At 30.0% G+C, this 24,448-nt stretch overlaps 1 protein-coding gene across 1 annotated transcript in view; it reads left to right on the forward strand.

Moving 5' to 3' along the window:
• The window catches only part of LOC129749236 (neurotrimin-like), a 109,754-nt gene that overhangs the window by 55,303 nt on the left and 30,003 nt on the right, over nt 1-24,448 (forward strand). The gene's annotated exons all lie outside the window — the stretch shown is intronic.

The raw sequence follows: 24,448 nt of genomic DNA on the forward strand, positions 1-24,448 counted from the left end.
TATGACTTGAAAGTGCTTTGGCTTTGAAACTATAGGTCATAATTTATTAGCACTCACTGCTTTCAAGTCTGACAGGTGTGAGAAGCTGCCGGGCTGAAAAGTCGATAGATTTGAGTTGAATTCAAACTCTCGGATGAATCTTCGATGCTAAAGTTAGAGTTATTATAACTGACTAGCTTCATGGCTGAAATTGAACAGAAACGAATGATGAAAAACAAAAAGGTGCTTTTTATATTAACTTACTTAATGGTCCCGACCCATTAAGTGGTGCTTGTTATAGAAAAAATAAATTTAGGTGGTATTGATAGAAAAAATTATTGATATTGGTTTCAGTTATCATAAGTATCTTTAAATTAAATATATCCAAGGCTCATAAATATGGTAATTTACCATGGATGATTGTGATAATTGTTCTTTATTTCATTGTGGCAGAAGTATTAACAAGCTTTCGAACGAGTATTTAGACAAATTATGAAGAAAAGACTAGTCTTAAAATTTAATTAATTTCTCATTTACATAATAGTAAGAACTCTCGCAAATTTTAATAAAATTTTTAAACTGCGACCCAGAGATGGGTCTTGACCCAAACATTCAGTCAGCGAAACATTTTTTTTTATAGAGAAATGAATCCAACTGTGTAAGTTAAAATTTCAGGGACTAGACAAGATGAAAATTAATGTTGAAGAACATGCGAAAAAAAATTTTTTTTTCGCATGTTTTTCAACATTGATTTTCATCTTGTCTAGTCCCGTAAATTTCAACTTACATAGTTGAATTCATTTCTCTACAAAAAAAAATCTTATTAAAATTTAACTGCTCCTAAAGTAGCCCAAATAGGCTTCCGAATTTAAAAATTACTTACACGAATATTCTGGTGAAAAAGTAGGTGAAATAGTCTCAAAATTTAGGCAGAAATTTCCTTTTTTTTAACAAATACTTCTTCTTGTTTACTTAGAATCTTTTCACAACATATAGGAAGTTATTTAAGATTTTATTTGAATTCCACTTAATATGATTATTTCTATTAATTTATTTTTCTTTTCATATGTCTTAGATTTGATTTTGAACCAAGATTTAGAAGGTATATTCAGAATTCATTGAACGTTGTAAAACAAACACTATCCAATTTTATCATCACGCTCAAACACTTTGTGTTGCCAAAATAAAATAAAAAATAAAACTGTGTCAAAAACGATCAGCTTTTTACAACTTTTTTCGAAATTGTTATGCTTAATTATAAATTAATATTGTATGTCTTATTTCCACCAAAAGAGGAACAAAATTCAAGTTCTCGTCCAGTTGGATAATAGGGATTTTTTATTATCGCTGGGGGTCTTCAGATCTTCACCAAAATTGAAAAGTGGCTTCATTTTTACGACTTAAAAACACCCAGATTTTTTTTCAGATTTCAAACATTTTTATTTTTTGAGTAAGATTTGATAATATTTTTTGTTAATCAAATAATACCATATTTAAAATTTCCAAAACTCTGTTATTTTCAAACGGAGTAATAAAATAGCACGCCAAAACGCATTGAAATTTTACCAGCTTTCCAAGAAAAATTATTTTAAAAAATTAAGTAATGATCTTTAACATGCAAAATTGTAAAAACGCTCTAAATGGTGTTTAAAGTACCGTCTGCATCACCGAATATTCTAAATAACATCATTGTATAGCCCAATTTATGATGCAACTTTCATCTGAAGACATCAAAGTGGGCCAATGTCTCCTTTAAGAGTTATGAAAGATATATTGACAATAAAACTCTTTTTTTTGCATCGAAAACAAACAACACTGTAATGCGTGCTTCTTACGACATGGGAACAAAAGTACTTATCAAAGCAAGTCAAAACAATATTATTCGGTGCTTTTAAGAATGTTCACAGGACACTGACTTCAAGTTTTAGCCAGAAATTTGATAGCATAATGTTGCAATTTGAAATGCAATTTTATGGTTTCCGCTGAAAAATAACAGAGTTATGGAGCTCTCTATGGAGATTTTATTTTATTTACAGAAAAATCTAATCAAATTTAACTCGAAAAATAAAAAAAATCAGAGGTCTTAAAAAATACATGTGTTTTTAAGTCGTAAAAAAGAACCCATTTTTCAATTTTGGGGAAGACCGCCGGTGCAAATTGTCAGATAATAAAAAAAATCCGCTTATGTGTCCCAGAAATATGTTAAGGTTTTAGTCTCAGGAAACGGTCTTCGACGGCCACAGTCTCTGATTGCAAATTTTTAGAAAATGGAATCGTGTTTAGAAAACAAATTGCATCAGAGAATCTATACAATATAAACACATTAAAGATCTAATTATTTTTCAAAAATCACTGAACCAGATTTCTCAAATTCACACTTCATATTTCATATTCTTATTTCATTATTTCATATTCATATTCTTCATATTTTGTAATCTTCTTTAACTTTGATTGATCTTGTTTAATCTTGTTTGACTATGTTGAATCTTTCTATACCTTTTTTTATTCTCTAATAATCATGTTGATTTATTTTTTTTTTTATTTATTTCTATATTTTTTTGATTCATTTCAGCGTGACGTCACATCGTTTATAAAACAGTTTTTTGGTAAATTGTATATAAATTATACGGCTTATAGCTTTCATAGAAAAAAAAGGATACCTCTAAGTTAAAAATTTAAAGCGCTATAATTTGAAATCAAGAGTATTTTTTTGGCAAATCGTTATCAAAATATAAACAACAGAAGTCATGACGTCATAACGTGCCACTCTTTCAATTTTTCTAAAAAAAAATTTACCAAATCGAACATTTCTGCTCTTCTTTACGACCAAAATTCAAGAGCATTTCAGAAAAGTATCAGTTTGTTACAACCAACAAATTGCTGTTTTTGATGTTTTGAAATTTTGAATTCAATTTATTTTACAGCGATTTGACGTCACAATGTGCTATTTTTTTGAATCACGGTTTTGCAAATCGTTGTGACGTCACAAAATTTTATTTTCAGCTACAAGAAATAGATAAAAAAAATCTTAAAATCAACACATTAACTAAAAAGGCTAAGAAACTTAACAAATAACGGGATTTGGTAATGAAATATCCTTTCCCGATTAGGAAAACATATTTTAATTACTACTTAAACCCATCTGGATGAGATATTATTATTTCATTCAGATAAAGCATTGATATAAAAATCTTTGCCTTCATCGCTTCGAAAAAAAAAAATATTATATATCATTTGATACAACCAGTTATTTTTCCGATTTCAAGTTACATGCTAGGAAAGCGTTTATTAGAATTCTGAAGCCCTCTTTCCATTGCATCAGGTATGGTTCTGTGGTAGCGTGCGCACCTCTCAACCAGCAGGTCGATATTCGAATCTCCTCGGTTGTACCAAAACTTTTCAAGAGTTGTGCAAGTTTGAAACAAATCAATAATGTTTGAATGCCAGGCAGGAGCCAATGCAACCTTGCATAAAAGTACCAAGAGTCCAAAGCATACATTGAATAAAGCTTGTATACAAGACTCAAATTGTTGTCAAAGGTGGTTCAAATCATATCTGATTGAGATAAAATCTTGATATAACGCTATCAAGAGGTGATGTAATTTAGTTTTTCTTGCATGGATTTTTTGTTAGAATTTGATATATTTCAACATCCTACGAGTTCTAAATTTTATCTCATTTTGATATAAAAAAATTATTTTTCTCTTCTTATCGGGTTTACCTATTCCCAAAAAATTAAGTGCTCTGAATCCCAAACGGCCCATAAAAACAGGTAAAGTTTGCAACACTGCGAACATCAATATGATTTTTGTGATCACGGGAATATCATAAAAAAAATTAATACTAGGAGAACTTAATAGATTGTTTATGGACACTAAAGTGACCAAATCAGGCGAATTATGAAAATATTACAAGTTGCAAGCTGAAATTATTCCAAGGGCTTTGGGTGCATCGGACCACGGAAAGAAATTGCGCAATTACCTTAAAATTTGTATGGATTATGTTTTTACCTATGATTTATTGTCCAACAATTCACGAATCCAAAAAAAATTAAAACAAATTATGTTTATAATTATATGATCATTCATTTTTAAGTACTTTTACATTAAACGTTTTTCTATTAAATCTTAAATAAAGAAATTTTATCCTAAACCTAAAGGTGAGCTAAATTCGCTTCCATCGATGGTTAAATTGTTTGAATTTGTTCAAGAGTCTGGTAGATCAGCCTTAGTTAATTTGAGTATGAAATATTTTTTTTATTTAATGAGTCCTGCCATTTCTTTAAAAAAATTATTCTATTTCTATATCAAACAACCTCAATCTTCCAAACCCTTTTTTAAACTACATATTTGCAAAAAAAAAGTATACAATCATCAGATTTCCGGATAAAATTTGCTTGATGCAAACTTGAACATAATTAATGATTTAAGTTTGAAATTTGGCCTTCATAAACTGCAATATTAATTTATTGCTGACCAAATACGAGATGCCACGTTTTTTCCGCTTGCCGTTAGTATGCTCCATTAAAAAGCATCATTCAAATGTTATGAATCTTATCATGAAAACTCATTCAACAAAATTTAACACAACACTTCCCGTTACTCAAATATATTAAATAATCAGAATTTGGCCCATTGATTTCTGAAATACAATCTGCCGAATTTCGGTGTCCTTAATGGGTTAATGTAATGTTAACAATACACCAATAAAATAAAGAATTTTGTGCAAATTTTTTAAGGTGAAGACTAGGTACATGTTTCTTTAACAACAAATATTTTTCATAAAGAATCAATTCTATAATGAAAATCTTATAGAGAATTTTTTAAATAAAACTATTGTTTTATGTTAAAAACTAAACACTTAAATTGTACTTTTTATTTTGATTTTAAGCTTAGTTGTGTTTACAAACTAATTTTTTTTTTAATCTGAAAATTGAATTGAAAGCAATCTTAAGTTTATGATCTCTTGAATTCCTCAACATCTTTCTGAATTCTCAACCTAAATTGCGCTTTGATTCTGTATCCGAATTTCCATACAATTTCTGACATGTACAAAAAAACTATTTCCGAATCTTATTCCAGATCAGATTTTTATAAGAGAAGTTTAAAAGCTCTCATTCCCGCATTCATGAATTTATTATTCAAATTCTTTTATTCTGGACTAGCTGACCCGTTGTGCTTTGCTACACCTTCCGGAAATAAATGTAATTTATACAAAATTATTCAAATTTACATTTTAGAGAGCATTTTTTTAAATCAAACCTCATCATACTTCAGAACCAACAACTTTGAAATGAGAGCTGCAGCTGCAGTTCTGAATTGCAAATCAAAGATGGTATATATTATTTACTGAAACTTGATCTCTAATCTCATTTTTCAAGAACTGAAATTTGTACTCTGTACCCAAAAAAACGTTTTTAAATATGGTCCCTTCTTTGAAAAGCTCTTTATCTTAAATTTACATGGGAGCTCCCCCATCTTTTCCAATTTTGTCCCCCACTGCTTGAAGAAGGTAGGAAAATTTAACCGGCTCGAGTTTACATAAATTAAAAATTGAAAGAAAAAGATTCGAATATTGGAATTTATTGCAAATTGTACTTTATGGAGATAGAATTTTTAAAACCGATGAATAGCGTGAATCGAGACAGTTTTTTGAGTATATTCATAATATTCTGTATTATGAGCACTTCCAGCTCCTGATAAGCTTTAGATGGGGTATTTTTTGGAGTTGAAAAAATAAGCTATAGAAATTTGAAAAAAAAACGATGAAAAGGATTTTTGATAACCATTTTCAAACAGCTTTTTCACCATCCTCGCCTACGAAGCAGTTTGAATATCTATCGTTTTTGCGCCAAAATTATGTTAAAAAAATGTTTCGCCATATTCCAAACTCGTGGACTTGAGACATTATAGCTTGAAGTTTTCCCAAACAACACTTATTATGGTAATAAAAAATATATTAAATTTGTTATGTTTCAAATACAGTGCGAATTTCTGTTTTTTTTTAATAAATTTACTACGGCAAAAAATATAAATAATTAAAAAAATATCAGTTTCATCACTAAATAAGTTCTCAGCGTTTTTTTTTATTTTCTTTTTTAAAATCAAATATTTAAAAATGTTGAAAAAATCAAATTCCTAAGTTTACATTTGTCCTCCCGTATATTGGGGCAAGTGTCAATGCAAAGCTTACTTACAGATGCGTCAGAGTAATGGCTTTGTATTCGTATTCCTGTTTTTTGTTCTATCAAGTTTCACAGATATATCTGCAGTATTCCTGCACTATTAATTTATGTTTTACTCCACTTTTAACGAATGCCGTTCAAAGGGAATGACAAAGGTCATTTACAAAGACATTAAAGAATTTTCAATATCAGCTTCAGTGTCAACATTCAGAATACTCCTTCTGGTCTTCCCAACATATTGAATCATTTTGAAGATGAATTTCTTCAAAGTTCAACGTTTGCCCATGCCCCACCGTGTAAGTTGACAGGAGGGAATATTGTTTTTAACACTTTAAGGGTATACTAAAAATTTCTCATAAAAACTTTGCGTCCAGTTAAACATCAGTTCTAAAGTCTCGCTTTTCAAAAACGAAGCGAATCAAAAGTCTCTTTTATGCAGCCATGTAACACAAAATCACATTTCATGTTAAGTACGTACTTGAATTGGTATGTAATAAAAAAAGTACGATGGTTTGTTCAGAATTATTTAAAAATAAAAGCTCCCAGTTTCATTTTTAAACTCGTTTCAGTTGTGTTTTCGGCCCGAAGTAACAATTTCTAGAAGAAAACATAATTTTCATTTTTTTTACAGAAAAAGTTGAACGTTTGAACATGTTCTAATGTTCCTTGAATGAAAAGTCGAATGCTACCTACATTAACACGAACTAAATATGAAAGTATTTTTGCGAAACTTTCAATTGGTTATGATTCGATTGATAAAATACCAATCCGTGTCACATCTAGGCGTCATTAAATTCCACGTGCAATTAAGCAAGAAAAAAACACATCTAGGTTGCATATCGCTGGCATATCGCCCCCACGTGCATAAGAAACATATGTAGGTACTTGGTTGAGAAACAGGCGCCTGATTGTTAAATTTTCCAGCGATCAATAAACAGTATGCTTTAGACTTGCGACGACGTTTGCTTGACCATAGAGACGAAAAACAAACCCCTCAAATAAAAGACAATCTCTAAAAATGGATGCCATGACTTTTCAAATTCAGATTTTGGCCAAAAAAATGTATATGTTTTATTCGATAGACAAAATGTCAATCTGGGTCTCATCTAGGCGTCATTTATAACCATGTGCTGTACAAATGAGCTAGGAATCAAGTAGAAAAAAAACACATCAAGGCTTCATATCGCCACCCCTTGCATAGAAAATATGCTTGGTTGAGAAATACGCGCCAAAATATTCCCACTGATCAGTATGCTATGCCTGGGTTACTATCATTTTGCGACGTTGGCTCGACGCCTCGACCTTGGAGACGAAAAACAAACCGCCCAAATGAAGAAAAAATCTCGAGAAAATGGATGTCATGACTTTTATTTGTTCCAAAAAACTACAAACTTTGTATGGAAGCCCCCCCTCCCTTAAGTCGGATGGAGTTTTGACTATTACAGAAACCATCCCCGGCCTCAAAAACCCTCAGATGCCAATTTTGACGATGATCGGTTCAGTAGTTTTCGAGTCTATAGGGAACAGACAGACAGACAAACATTCATTTTTATATATATAGATTAATCTCAATTCACTATTTTAATCATTTATTAAACATCTGTATTGTGAATCTAAAATAAAATATAAATTTCAAACAATCTGAATCTGAGTGTTCAATTTGGCATAGTTGTTTTGAAGCTTTAAATGTTTGAATTTTGTTTAAGAATTTTGAATTTGAATATAAAACAATTTTTTTCTTTTTTTCATATTCGGAAAACTTTATTCAAAACATTGGAAATGCATATTCTCAAAATTTGACCCGGATTTCAAAGCAGCTTTTCATTTCTAATTCCTTATGATTATTGGAACTGAAAAATAACAATCTTGAACTGGATACAGACTCCTCAATACGAAAAAAGAATACAATTTTGGTTATGGGAATTATGGAATCAGAACCTCCGAAATGGGTTTAATTTAATTTAAAATTTAATATCCAGACCTAATTTTCTATGATTATGTAAGAAAATTTAATAAAGTGTAGCAGAATTTTGAACTTAAGATAGGTTTTTGAGGATTTGGCATAAGTTTTAAGTCTTGATTGTTACTCTTTATTAACCTTTCTCTTTTATTAAAATTTGGTACTTAATTGAAAATTTTGGGTGTAGAGTAGAATACCTCGCTTGCTTTATTGGATCCTCATTACATGTTGGCAGGCCATGTTTGGAATTATGAGAAATTTTGTTCGGAAAGAACATGAAAATCCAGTTTTGCAACATTTTCTTAAAACTCTATCCGCCGAAGCTATAATTTTAACAAATAATTAGGGTTATGAAGAAAATGATTTGAAGTTTTAAAAATTTTGCATCATTTAACAAAAAAACATTAATTGACACTCAAAACCTGTTCTTAAAGATCAATTACTGTTTTATCAAAGCTCTAATTGAAATGCGTTCTTCAGATGAAATATTGTCATAATTCAAGCTTCAAGAAAACTCAAATAAAAAAAAATCTATTGATAAAGACCTAATTTATTTGTGAAAAACTAATTTTTATGTTCATTCCGAACCAATTTATTTTCTGTTTATTTACACGACCCCTTCCCGTAGTCTGATCTGGCGCTCATACATATTTTAATTTGTTTAACTTTATAATTTATTTTAAAGTGTGGGAGATTCTATGTTAATACGCGGCTCGATTTGAATTTTCTTGTTCAATTCTTTGAGGTGGAAATTTCAATTAAGGATAGTTTTTTTTTAAAAAGGTTTTTTTCCTTTTTGTATGAATAAAATCCATCAAAGTCACTCTTCCACGCAAAAGTTTTATTTAAAAAAAATTTTTGTATGAAAGGCTTATGGATTTGTTTGAAAAATAGATTAAATCTTCAAAATATACCATGTTCTTAGATTTTTTGAATCACATTGCATTTATTTCATGAATATTTATTTTGTATGCCTAATGCCAGCAAGTAATGAAAGCAATTAGTGGGTTTTTTCATCTTAAAATTTATATAAGAAAAACTTGATCTTTTCAAGATTTCAATTTGAACCACAGATAACTACCTACATAATGATTCACTAAGGTTCATAAAAATTAGATGAGAATTTTAATTTTACTGATAGTTTGTTTATCCTCGAATAAAGTCATGAGCCAATTTTTTTTATGTTTTTATTAGAGAGATTTAAAAAACGCGTTTTCAAAAAAAAAAATTTTTATCAGTAATAAAAAAAAATACTTGAAATCATTTATTGAAGAGCATTGTTGCTTGAAAGTTATCAAACTATTATGTTGAAATAATCAGTCTTGAACGTTTTCGAAAAAAGCAAATCAATATTTTCGTGACGTCACAACGCATTCTTTACTAAGGTGCAACTCACAACCTTCTGAACCGATTTTCATTCTGAAAATTACATTAAATTTCTGTTAAAAATGTGAAGAGACCTCCAAATTTCGACAGTCTTTTAAGTTTTAATGAATCATGATTTGAGAAACAGTAGAGTCACAACGCATAATAATAGATATCTATATTACCGATTCTAGGCCAAACAAACAGTCACAATTTAACATCTCTTGTCTTTCATAAAAGATGACTTTCTTAACAGAATCTCGCAATAATTTTGTTTCAACATAACTGCTTTTTTAACAAGATATTAGGTATACAAATCATAAATAATTGTTAAAATCAATTTTTTTTTCTTACTGAAATTTTAAAGTTTCAACGTTAACTCTCTCAATTTTAAAATAAGATAACTGAATATCTTTGGATGTAAAATGAAGAACAAGAAACACCCTTTCTGATGGTGTGCAAATTATTTTTGGATAATGAAAAAAAGGTTCTTCAGTTTAAAGGTGCTTGAAAAGGGTAATTTATTTATTTATTCATTAATTTTATACTTTTTTATTTTTCAAAATCTTGTTTAATCTGGTTAAACCTTGTATAATCATATTTAATCTGGTTAAATCTGGATAAATCTGATTAAATCTTGTTGAATCTTTTTAAATCTTGTGTAATCTTATCTATTCTTATTTTTATTTGTTTCGTCTTGTTAAACGTGTTTAATCTTCGTTTATCTTATTTAATATTGTCTTTTCTTGTTCAATGTTGTTTTTTCTGGTTAAGTTTCGGTTTATTTTACTGGATCTGGTATATTCTTGATTAATCTGAATTTCACTTAATAAATTTCGATTTTTTCTCCGAAGGTTGTCTTAAGATTTATCTTTAATTTTATCACGGAAGTACTGTACCAAAATAATTATTTAAATATCCTCAGTACTAAGATGATTTAATTATTACTTATAAGAGATCCATTGTAAATGGCTGGCTATTATTTAAGCTAAAACTATATTCAAACAGATTTTTTTTTACATTGAATAGCGGTTAACCCATAATTGGCGAAGCGACCAAACTTTTGCACCAATCAATTTCTGCTGCTCTTGATGAAAACTTTGAGACGATTCATTTCGATTCGATTTGTGCTACCGTGTGGCCCTGAAATGGCTCACTCGGCACTTATCCTCGGGATTGTTTACCGTTGATAATTACGATCTGTTTCATGAGTGTATGGGTGAAAGTTTGCTTCTCTCTGGGTTATTCGAAAAAAGAATAAAATAAAATCAGGTGAAACATTGATTGGTAAAGTTATGCCATTTGATTTTCTGATGTTATTCGACAGAAATAAAAACGGCTTGAAGCAAGGCGAAGCCAAAAATCTATGAATTTCTACAGAAAAAAAAACAAATGTTATCAAATCCGGAAATCAGTTCATACAGAAATATCATAATTAAGCCGAAACATTACTTATGCTCAAGCTTCTTGAACATGACTAATAATCGTGTTAACATCTCAATTATTTGTTTTGAATATTCATAACGCACGATAAGCGATGCCATTCAACGATAGAACGATTTCATCCCCCTGCCCAATTCCGTCGTCAGCAGCGCGGCACCGAGAATTTCCCAGTGCACCACCATTAAAACACAAAAACTGATGTTTAACTAGCTGGGGTTGAATCAAAATTATGTTTTCACTTCCTTATTCCCTCCATAGATGTAGCCATTTCATGGAAGAGGCAACAGAAAAAAACCCGACCTCCTATCTAGCTTTTAGGCACGTTACTGCTTTGGCATTTCCCGCTCCTATCTCAAACGCCTTAGCACTCAAACAAGTCAATCTGTTTTACGATGTTCTAGTAAAATGTGTTCATTTCAGTGTGCGTGTCCGGTTTCCCCCACGATTGTAGAATCATAGAGCAGAGAAATCAACAACCCCATCTAACATTCGACTGTTCTTAGTGGTTGTAAAACTAGCACCTTAATCGTCCTTTAGATTTTTCCTGCATTTGTAACTCCTTCAAATCGATGTAAAGGGGTTTTGTTTACGAGAGATTTTCTTAACGCTTTTTCTTTTCTTCTGCTTTTTACATCCACAAAAAGCCACACAGTTTTTGAATGTCATTCGATAACATTTAAAACGCTCTATGGCAATGGAACTTTTCCGGTGTAAGTTCGACGTTTTTGTGTATCATCATTGGAAAACTAAATGGGCTTTTAACGAAATGTTTAATCGTTAAAGGTGTTGACTCTATCGAGTGCTTTTAATTTCTAAGGGCAGTTTTCTTTGTTCGGTGGTTTTTTTTTATTTTTATGATGGAATCAGTTGAAAACCTAAAACAGCTAAATTGTATCTTGATTAAGAAACAATTTCTCGAAGTTTCTTGAACCCTCTCAAGGAATGGAGTAAAAATGGGTAGTGTTATCATTTCGTACGTTTCGAGATTTTTAAGAATGTACATATGTAGGTATTTATGTATGATAAAAGTTATAAAACGATCTTCAAAGAAGTCTTCGAACAATTTAAACTGAACAAAACATTATAATATATCCTATATGTCCCATTATGTCTAAGCACGATTTAAAATGAACAGTATACTGTTGAACGGGGTTCAGATGTAACATTTTAATACCACAGCACTGATTCAATTTTTTAATCTAAAATAACGTGAAAATGATATTTTTTTGTGCCAAAATCTGAAGATACCATTATTTCTCATATCTTACGCTAGTTTTTCAATAGTTTTGATGTTCATATAAGACTTTAAAAAAAAAGAGCGATAAATGTACACATTAATACAATTTCGATGCTAAAAAACCTTACCCAGTATAACGGAATGGCTTAATGATAACACCTACAAACTGTATATTGGTTGCATCATCTTTAATCAACAATGTAGGCGTGAAGATATTTTCCAGAAAATCACCAATTTTTTAAACTAATATTTCTATAATTCAGTTACTTATCTGGGATAAAATGCTACAAAAGGCAAATTGAAGAGACATCTTGTAAAACTCGTTTCCATATGCAGGAATAGGATTGTTTGGCTTCACGCATTTCTCAACATTTAAATTTTATCCAGCAAAACTATTATTTTTATGATTCCAGTTAGTAGAATCATTGTAGTATTTTTTACCCCTAAATATATTCAGGATCCAAACATTATCGTAATTTATGTTTTAATGCATGGATGGCTAACATTTTCAACAGGCGGGCCAAATTGGCTGGCGGATATTGGCTGGCGGGTAAAAAAAAAACAAATTGTTCTGGAGTATTCAAAGAAAATAAACAATAACAGATGATAACGCTATAAGAACATTTGCCTAGTTAACATCGAGTAGAGTCAATTTAATACATCAGTTTTGTTACTCGCATATTCTTACAACTTTTGCTCCATTTGAAATATAGTAGAAATATTGCGCAATACGAAATGAATTATCCCTCAAAATTATGTATGAACGTTAATTTTTTCAAGAGATTTGAAACCTCCTCGGTTTTTCCATCCCAGAAATGTCAAATCGCGTTACTACTATGAACATTTAGTTAATTGTATGGACTCCAAGTATGAAAAAAAGAACGACCATTTTCCAAATTTTTCAAGTTCTCCGTTATCCTTAGCAAAATTTGAAAAGCAAATAATAAAAAAAATCGCAGAATGGAATTTTGGAAAAAGAAACGTTCACAAGCTATTCACATTTAAAAGATTTTTTAAATAAAATTGATTTTTCAAAGTACGGATCTCATCCTCAACTCGATCCAACTCTTTTAAATTTTTACAGTATCTCGATTTGACAAGTGTATTGGGAAAGCTTTCAACAAACAAGATGAATACGAATATGATTGTTTTATTATCATTGCACCTTTTTTAAGTGAAAATTTTGCTAAAAAAGATGTTCTTCTGAATGATTTATCAGTACCAAACTGGTTCTAGTTGAACTCTACTTCCCAACTGTAAATTCTGTCTAGTTTTGATTTGGTTTAATTTACATGAACATACCCTCTATTGTTAAAGGTAAGCAAAAAAAGAATGAGAAAAATTTACAGAGCAATATTTCGATATTGTACATAAATTACAAAAGTTAATAAATTTTGATGGATGATCTAAGTTGATGAAATACAATTCGATACAATCTTTCTATCTTCCTGAGGCTATCCAGACTCCTCAATATTAAAACAAGAGTCCACTTGAATGCTCTTCATACCAATAATGATAAGTAGTCACCAAAACTCAATCGGAAAACATTGGAAAATGAGTGATGAATTTACAGATAGTGTGTAAAATACCGTACAATTTTGATAATTTAAAAATTGTAATTGTAATTGTTAATTTTATTCAGTGACTGTAACTTTTTTGTTAAATTATATGAGGCCCTCAAAGCCGAAGAGGTATAAGTGCAAAAATCATCAACTTTGACTGAATAATGCCAGACGATTTTCCATGATTCAAATTAGATTTGATGATTTTTTTAGATTTTTAAAATTTTATTCGCATACTTTTACGTTTCAAAGGAGATTGCTTACGTCCGAAAAATGTATGAAAAATGGCCAAACACAACAATTGAAAAGCGTGTTTTCTCTAAATAAGTTTTTACACACTTTAACCTTGACTTATATTAATTACAAGAGACTTTCAGATCTTTGTTTTGAATTTAGTTGGTGTAGATTCAGATATATTTATCCAAATGACATATCGAGACCAGGAAAAACGTTAAATTCTTAGGACATGGTTTTCCAAAAAAAGCTTCGCGGGCCATGGTTTGGCCACCCATGTTTCAATGCGAAATGGCTTTTTGGCATCACAAATTTATCGAAAACTAGGAATCATCATACGCTTTCATTACATTTTTCATTAAAATAAAGTTTGTTGCAAGTTACCCATTTTTATAAGTATAGGAAAAAGACTTTTATTTAAAAAAAAAAGTCAAATAAATCGAAGAAATCAATTCGATGTCCCAAACTAAAACTTTTTGATGAGTATGATTATCTGTGGACTTAAATTTTTAAGAAGCCATTGAATTTGAAAAGTGTTAAATGTTTTCCTAGACTGCCCCCAAATTTGTAAGGAAAATTTTAAACCTGTGAAATATTATGCGCTGCAGGCTAAATTGATCCTAGGCCTTGTACAAAATCTCATGCCAAATTTGGGCCAGATCGGATCACGGGAAGAGATTCCTCAACGAGCCTGATGTTTTAATGTGATTTTTTTTTTTTGGAGAAACATGGAAAACCAGTTTTGCAACAATAACTTTGATTTACTTCGGCCGATTTCTTTTGAATACGATTTGATAAAGCCTTACCTATAACAAATATTTCATTCGAAGACTGCATTTCGATTAGAGTTAAGGCAAAGGAGTTATAAGGCTTAAAAAATGGGCTTACTTTTTAAGGGTGGTATTCATCACTGCTTCGTCATATGTCATATGTCATATGTGAATAACAAAAGTTTTGTAGAAGTCCAATGGCTCTGAGGCACACAATTCTTCTAAAAACTTAAGGATCATTTCTAAATTTTTTTATTTCTTTCTTTCAAGCTAAAAGTTGTCCAAATCACAATAGATATTTATATAACAAGTTGCAAAAGTGTATTTTATCAGTACGCAGGCCCGTGCGAAGGACTCGTCCATGGGAGGGGGGGGGGGGGGGTAGGTGGTTTCGAAATTAAAATTTAGACAAAAATAATAAAAATACCAAAAAATACTTAATAAATAAGAAAATTGATTTTAACACCATTGTTTACTTATGAATATCACACAAACTACAAATATAATAAATTTGACTGATAAAATAAACCAAAATTTTCAAATCAAATCAGAATGAATGTTTCAAATCAAGACTATTTCCGATGAATCATTGCTAAATTATTCAAAATTATATTTCCTGAACTAGGAATTTTCTTGAAAATAAGCAGTCTAGTTTTCGAATTTGAAAACAATATTTCTGAAACACCAGAAAAAGAATGCGATTTAAAATTTAGAATAAAAGCACAGAAAAAGTATATATAGATATTACAATACATTGAAAAAAAATCTGAATTCTCAAATAAATGTCAGATCAGATTAAGACTTAACCATGATCAATAAAAAAAAGATAAAGATTGTTATTTGTTATTCAACTAAATTAACATTTTTAATTTAAAAAAATCAAGATAAGAAATGTGAATTCTCGATTAGGAAAAAAAATCAATTTTGAGCTTTGGGGGCATCCATAAATTACGTAACGCTCCTAGGGGGGGGAGGAAGTAAGCTCGAGCGTTACGAATTGTGACATAGGGGAGGGGGGAGCTATGCTCATCGTTACGTAACGATTTTTTCCTTAAAAATTTCAATTTAATTGCAGTTTTTTAGATGTCATGCAATTTGTACAGTACACTAAGCAAACTGATATCTAATTTGTAAGCTTCAACTAGATTGAAACTGGTTTGTAATTTTTCCTCTTTTAAGATTTTGAGATAGCCTCCATATTTCAAAACATGTTTATTGGATATCCGTGTAATAACCACTGATGAACTGATGTACAAGCAAAGCCTTGAAACGTGTGTAAAGTTCCAACGACCGTTTTCAATCAAATTTATGTGTTTTGATTGAGCCACCAGATGTCTCCAAGGACACCAGAGAGAACTGTCAAGAAGAAAGTGAAATGTAAACAAAACATAATAACAAACTATTAGTCAGTTATGAAAATGTCGAATTTCTATTTGACTAGTTTTGAGCAAATTGATGATAAAGATTCGCAACACATTTATGATTTGCGTCATGAAAATTTATAGCTTTAAGCTTTTTTCTAATTGCTTCAAACTAACATTAAACACTCAATAGAAAAATATATAATACAAGAAAATGCTCGCTCAGAAAAGCCTAGAATCTATATCGTTTCATGAGATTGTTAATTTTAAACTCAACTGGATAAAACAACTGGTTCGTCTGGCTTGTCCGAATTTCTTAGTTAGTCTTTTTTCCTAAAAAATAATGAAGGTAAAATGAACCAGGCAAATTTACCTTGTTGTGAATATATTTAAGCCGTCCATTCTGCTACGATGTTAATTTATTAATTTTTGAGACCATATACGAGTAACTCTTTCAAGAATGAGGAACTTTAAAAGTTTATTCGGCTTGTTCAAATGATACCATTTGAAATTTTGCACTGGTTTCTAGAATATTAAAATTCAAGGTTGTACATCTGTTTGTTATTTCGGCAGTCTCTGTAATGAAAAAAACATGATGATGCTATTTTCCTCAGCTTAAAATTATTCGTGGTTGATCAAATTGTGTGGAATAATTCGTCGTATTGTATTGAAATTTATTCATTTTTGAATTCAAATACTATTGCGTCCTTTCGAAAAATTGTTACATTTAAAAGAGCTATCTAGACACAGTTCCATCTATTGCGCCGTTCAAAAGTTACAAATCTAGCAAAAGATGGCACTGTTTTTCGTCATTTTTTAACGGCTTGTTTGAAATAGAGCACTGGAAATTTTACACAAGTTTTTGAAGATTTTTTGTTCGAACTTGTACATTTGTTCATCTGTTCATCTGTGTAATAACCGTTGGAAAACCGAATATTAAGTACATTTACTCCCAAGAACTCAATACAATCTTAAAACGGAAATATTATTATTTTTTCTCAACTGATTTAAAAAATGCAATTTTGATTATTCCGACGAATATTACTAAGTGGAGTATATTTTTCATAACAATTTATGCTGCTTGAACAGAATAAAGTAAACAAGGTAAATCATCAGTTAACAAGCATAAAGCAACTCGTAATAAGACAATTATTTCTCTTATCAGAGAGTTATCATCAATCAGTATCAGCGATTAAGATATTAATTCCGTTTTGAAGAACGTTAAAAATTTTGGGTTAAATTTTTTTTATCTTTAAAAATCAGTTTTTAAAAATATGATAAGATGGGAGGGGGGGGGGGGGGGGGTAATTGTCAGCGTTACGTAATTTTCATAGGGGGATACATAGAAGCGTTACGATTTGTGACATATGGGGGGGAGGGGGTCAAAAAAGTGCATTTTTTGCGTTACGTAATTTATGGATGCCGCCTTATGAGAATTTATTTAACAGTTGATAATTGAATTTTATTTGATAGAAAGAAGAAAATATTCTCCAAACTTTAGTCCATTTTCTATCTTAAAATTATTAAACTTATAAGAATAAAGCTCATTTTCGAAATTTAAAACAATAACTTTATATATTTATAATACAACATGTCCAATTATACTGCAAAAGTGCAGATTTTAAAATATGTGATCTCTTGAATGATAAGAAGTTGATAAAATAAAAAAATGAATTCCAAGTTTTGTTGTAAATATTGAAAACACATAGATAATACAGGTTTTACATTGTGCAGTTAAAATTTAACTTTCACAATAATATCATATTCGGATCATAGTTAAAAATCATGGTTGATTTAAAAATATGATTTAATGAAATGAGAATTTATGAAACGTTTATAAATTTTAATTTAAAGGTTTTAAAGTATAAAATATGAAGCTCTGAATATTTTGCCACTTTCTTTTGAAATATTGGGTCCTGCTAAGAAATGAAGGTGGAAACTATGTTTTTCTTATTAAAAATTTAATTTAAAAAGCTTCTATTTAAGAAGATTATCCCAAGTAACCATAAGCATTAAGCCATAACCCTTAATCAGCATTAAATCAACATTTCTAATGCAAGTTAGCATTATATCAACATTCATAATGCTTTTTAGTTTTAAATCAGCATGATTAATGCATAGAAGCGATAAGAAGAAGTGGTTTGATCTGAACAGTACTTGTAGTACGGGTTTTTTTACCCACCTCATCAGCATCAAAAGTGGTCAAAATGGTAAAGGCGCATGGAAAGATAAAGGCTGCTGCGAGACTCATCAAATTTAATTCATAATTCAATTATAATCACTTCTCATTTCATAGAACCCTTCATTAAGCAGGCATAATACTTTAATTCAGCAGGTTGATTGAAGTTGTAGATAATGATTTTATTTTTTGAATTTACGTTTCAAATCAATCACGATCAATCAATTAAAAAAATTAAAAGGTGTTCTAAGTATGCATTGTTATTGCTTTTATACGGCTGGCGAAAAATGACGTTTTGATGATTTTCTAATTCAGCATTTGTAATCCTTATTAAAGGCTATGTTGTGATAGCATTTATTCAGCCTGTTATTTCGCCTTTTTAGCATTAAACCTGCACTATATACGCATATAGTGCAAAACAAGCATTAATTCAGAGTTTTATATGGAAATAAAGTGTTGCTTAAGAGCTATGTATGAGTGCTTATGGTAACTTGGGATGATTTATAACTTAAAAATTCAGAATTAAAAAAACAAAGGCAAACTTATTAAACATATTTCATAAATTTAAAAAGTTTGTCTTTAAAATAAGGTTAATTTTTTGAAAATGAAAACAAAATATGTAGATGAAAAAGAAATTTTTTTTAACATTTTAGATGGATTTTTTTTTCAAGAAACTCATCATTATTCAAGGGAACGGCATTTTGGTGCCTATGATTTATTAATTGATTTGGTGGATTCAAGTGTTCTGAACCCGAATTTTTTGTCAAATTTTTTCTATCACCTCTAGTTTTTGTGATATGAGGCTTAAAAGCTTTAAAATGTATCAGTTTAAGGTGAAAACAATCATTTTTAACTGATGGTATAACAAATCTACGTTAATGAAAAAAATCTGATTCTGAATTTGTTTATTATACCTATTTCATTCAATTAAGGAGTAATAAATAGGAAATTGTAATGCATGATCTTAGAAAGTTAATTTCTTCATTTGTTTAAATATGAAAAGGTATAATTTTAAGCATTTATGACATTACTGAATAATGTTTATAAAAAAATTAAATTTATTTAACAAAATTTGATCAAACCTACAAAATGATTCGTTTTTGTTTTAAATATATCTAAAATTCTATTTGGTTTAAAACTTCCTTAAAAATGGAGAAAAATCAACAAATAGAAAACCTCTATAACATTTTTCGCAAAACTCAAGATTATTTTAAGTATTGAGGATTGATAATTGATTTAAAACTTTTTTTTATTCTAGGTTTTTGTTTCAACGAGATAAATTTCCAATGGTTTTAAAGTATTTTCAAAAAATACTTAAAAAACAAAAGCTGATAGAAAATCAGCATATTTAGATCCAGAGCACCCAAATTAGTGAAATTGAACTTCTGCTCAACAGAAGGATGTAATTTTTGTGGCCTTTTGAAGTTTATCTAGACGTTTTTGAATGTGGTGTTGAGCATCCAAAAGAACTAGAAACATATAATAGAATAGGCTTCCAAATGAATATTTAACATTAGCACGTATTTTTGTAAATCGAAACTTTGTGTTATGAAATAGAGGATATCAACTTGGTTTTGGATTTTATATTGTTGATTCTGATGCTCATCGTGAGTGGTAAACACCTAAAACATGGCTTCCAACTTGTTGATGATAAAATAAGTGGTCGATGAATTTATTTTTAAGTTATATCTATCATTTTATTTTCAAAATATTAACTTGTTTAGTTACACTTTTTCATGAAAGCAAATTATGTAGATGAGACAGGGGTTATGTATGAAAGGTTTAGAGTTTTAATACAAAATATTCATTGAATTGCACATTGAAATTTACAAAAAAAAATTAGTTTAAATTCATAAACGGCGTGCTGTGTCATTAAACGAAATGTCTCAAGCGCTGTAGGCGCGCAAATTATCTGAATTGTTTGTTAACACTTCATAAAAACCTTATAAGATCAAGTAACTTCTCTTTACTACGTTGAAAATTTAACTTGAAAAAAATTTCCATGGGATGGGAATATGTTTGCCTTGGTAACAGTAACAGTAACAGTTTTGGAGCCCTTTTTTGATATACTGGTTTTTAATCATGTTTGTGTACTGTAAAGTATTGCAACACTTATTTAATTAAACCACTCGAATCAGTATGAAGTTGTTAATTGACAAAAAAATTTAAAAAACTGCTACCTTTGAAAACTTATCCAAAATTGTTTGTTTTATTTCTTGAAAATCTAACGATGCGTCAGTTTTCCAATCCTTTTTTAGACATTTATCTGTTGTGACTTCAACCATTTTGATGGTTCATTGATTAAAGTTTTTTTCTTAGATTTGAACAACAAAAAACTGAAGTGTTTTAGCTGAAAACTATCTGGAAATCATATTCGAGCTACATTACGAGGTTTCTGAAACTATAAATATAGTAAAAAAAATCGGTCGAGAAACAAGAAAGATATAGCATTAGTTTCAAATCGACACTCAAGGTTTGACTAGGGAGGTTTAAGTTTTCGAAATTTCATTGAAGGTCCCAGAAGAAATTGTTTTATTAGGTGCACCCGAATAAAGTTACAAGTCGCCAATCTTCCAATTGTGTCATATTTACACTCAAGAGCGGATTACCAAACCAAACTGTCTAGAGATTGGTCCAATCGAAACTTATGGGCTTTGACGAAGGAAAATATGAGGAAAATCAGGAAACCAGCGGACAGTGATTAAAAATTGAAGAAAGTGGTAAAAATGGTCCGAGAAAGCACTGTGCAGAAACTGATGAGTAGTGTTAGGAGAAAAGTAAGAGAACTTGCCTACCCTACAAAAACTAATGCTAAGTTAAATATAAATTGAAAAAAAAAACACTTTTTTGTAGTATGTTTGCAACTAAAATGTTTTAAAAGAATCATTGTTTCTTTTACATAAGAATGAAAGTGTATTTATAATTTTAGGAACAGTGTTGTTAGATTCTTACATAAATAAAAGAATTATCTGTTTGGGGCATTATAACTATTTTCTGGCTACTCCTATTGCTTCGACGTCTTGAGTAAAGTTGTAGCCAGAGCAGTGCTGCAAATTTTCTGAAAGCACGAATGATTGTGACTGTGATTTTCTATCAGTGTAAAAAGCTTGAACTGAAATGAATAGAATAGAAAAGTCAACAAATATAAAAGCTTCTCATCGGCTCGGTCATCTTCGTGCTTACGGCAAGCTTTGTGAGCATGTCTCTCAGTCAGTAGAAAGCTCACTCGTAAACCCGAACTAACTTGTTTCAGTCGACTGCTACGAAAGCGACTTTCGCTTAGGCGTTTCTGTCACTCACTGCGTTCGATCAGTGAATGCAGCTTTAGCATTCAATCAGTGTCAGCTAAAGTTGCTGATAATTTCAGTAGGCATTTGTTTTTTTGCCGTTTTCAAAAATTGTGAAATGGGATTCGAAAAGAAAACATGATTTGAAATTCGCTAAGACTATACGATTATTCAGAAGGGGCGGAAAGAGAGATGAATATAAATTTCTTGATGACGACATGGCGAATATCTGACAAATATAACAAAAATTTGACAATTGTGGTAAAAAAATGACGAAATTATGACAAAATGAATTAGATATGGTGAAAACATGACAAAATTATAACAATATTTAGTATAACCAAAATCTGACAGATAGGACAAAATATGACAATAAAATGACAGCAATCTAATAAATATGACAAAATTATGGCCTAAATATGACAAAAACATGAACTATAAAATAACAAAAACTTGACGAAAATCTGGCAGATGAGATAAAAATTTGACAAACGTGATAAAAATATGGCAAAAAATATGAAAAAATATTACAAAAATATAGTAAAATTTTGACAATAAAATAACAAAACATGACAAAAAAATTACAAAGTTATGACAAAAATCTGACAAATATGACAAAAAAATGTCAAAATTAAGACATAAATATGACATTGATTTAACAATAAAATGACAAAAAATCGATAAACCCTAGTCAAAAATAAGACAAAATTATGTCATAAATCTGATAAATATGACAAAATTATTACAAATATTAACAATAGAATGAAAAAACATGGTAAACTTATGACAAATTTGGTAAAAAGAAATGACAACAATTTGAAAGATATGACTTTTGTCATATTTTTATCACTTTGTCATAATTTAACAAAGTTTGACTACATTTTTGTCCCTTCAATTTAAATTTTTTCAATATTTAAATTATAAATTGATTTTATTTGTCTAATTTATGTCATCAATTTGTTATACTTTTATCACAATTTTATTTCATGATATTGTCATTTTATTGTTATATATTCGTCATATTTTTACCACGCTTGTCTTATTTTTCAATTTTTTTGCGCATACATGTATCGTCATATTTTGGTTAAAATTGTCACATTTTTGTCAGTTGTTATATTTTTGTAAAATTTTGTCGTTTTTGTAAAAAAATTGTCATATTTTTGTCACATTTGTCATATTTTCGACAGAGTTGCGCTGATTTTTTTTATTATATTGTAAAATTAATGTCATATTTTTGTATTTTATTTTGTCATAATTTTGTTATAACTTTTCCACATTTGTCATGATTTGTCATTTTATTGCCAAATTTTTGTCATATTTGTGTCATTATTTTGTCCCCCACATTCGTCCCACACGCTCCCTCGCCAGCGTTCTTTTCGCCAACCCGAACAATTATTTCTCAACCTACTCACCTCTACAACAGAAATCTCAGCAGAAATTATTCAATTTCTGAAGTCTAGCGCATCGAACAAGCTTTGTCACCATTCAACTAAACTTAATGATAATCGAATTGAGCTTTTTTCCCTTTCAGCAATGTTTGCTTGATACTGAAAATGAAGATTGGATAATCTCATGAACCTGCAAAGAGCCTGAATGTATACTGAGCACCGATGTTGCCGATTTGTGAATGAGTATGCAGAGTGCTTTCGGGATTGAGCTTTCTGTTCATTATCAGATGAACGCAGATGAAAATGAACTGAGCGTACACTGCAGAAAATTCAATTGAAAATTGAAAGCTGACACTGATTATTTGCAGGACTGAGCCAGAGTATATCCCATTTATTTGAATCATGTGAGAACAAAATGTTCAAGAAATAAAGTTACATTCTTCGAACAAAATATATTGTTTTTTTCATACAAAATTTCAAATCAAAACCCGGTTACCTAAATCTCATTTCAAAAATCTGCGAAAAAATCTGTCATCCGATTTGACAAACAGGATTTTTTTAACTATAGGCGTTTTGAAATTCTAAAAAATTTGCAATGAGACAAGACCCTTTTGTATATTCCAATATACAGTACCGTTCATAATTGTAAAGAAATTGAAAGCACTCGCACTGTCAACTCTACTTTGAACTTTCATAACTTTTTACTCTGACGACATTTTTTGATCAAAATTCCATAGAAATCGCATTTTTAGGTTCATGCCTGAAATATTGTGCCTCGCGTAACTTTTGATCCCATCGATAGAATTTTTCAAAAACTTCAGACATGTATCTTCATATGCTTCACATGCTAGCAAAATTCCAATCAAAAATGTAGCGTAGTTTCTGAGATATTGCAACTTGAATAGTGAAAGTTAAAAAAGTACAATTTTCGTAGAACTACTGTATCTCAGACCACACAAACTCAAGAAAGCTCAAATTTTGTGGTATAATAGTGTGATTGTTGATCTATCGAACGCAGAAAATTTGATCAAAAAATATCATCAGAGTAAAAAGTTATGGAAGTTAAAAGTCGAAGTGACAGTGCGCGTGCTTCCAATTTCTATACAATTATGAACGGTACTGTATGTTCACAAACACTCACGTCAATAGTTGCTTAAGAAACACTGTTCTAAATAGTTTTAAACCTTATTATTTAATATAAATAAAGGATTTTTTGAGATGAACAGTAATTCTCTCAAGAACCCTAGCTTCCATTTTGGTAACTAAACTCAAATAGATGTATACCGAAATTTTAAAACACGCTGAATTGTTTGCATAAATCTACCACCAAATCATCAAGATACATATTCTTCAATCCTCCAAATATACATATGTATGAAACATGTATGCACTCCGATCTGAGCTGGAAAAATTTAATTGACGTGTTTCGTACTTGCTCTCGGTCTTCTCCGTTAACAAACAAGCACAATCCACCATAACTACATAAGTAAATGCGCCAC

The sequence above is a fragment of the Uranotaenia lowii genome, chromosome 2 (assembly GCF_029784155.1).
Source record: "Uranotaenia lowii strain MFRU-FL chromosome 2, ASM2978415v1, whole genome shotgun sequence".
NCBI lineage: Eukaryota > Metazoa > Arthropoda > Insecta > Diptera > Culicidae > Uranotaenia > Uranotaenia lowii.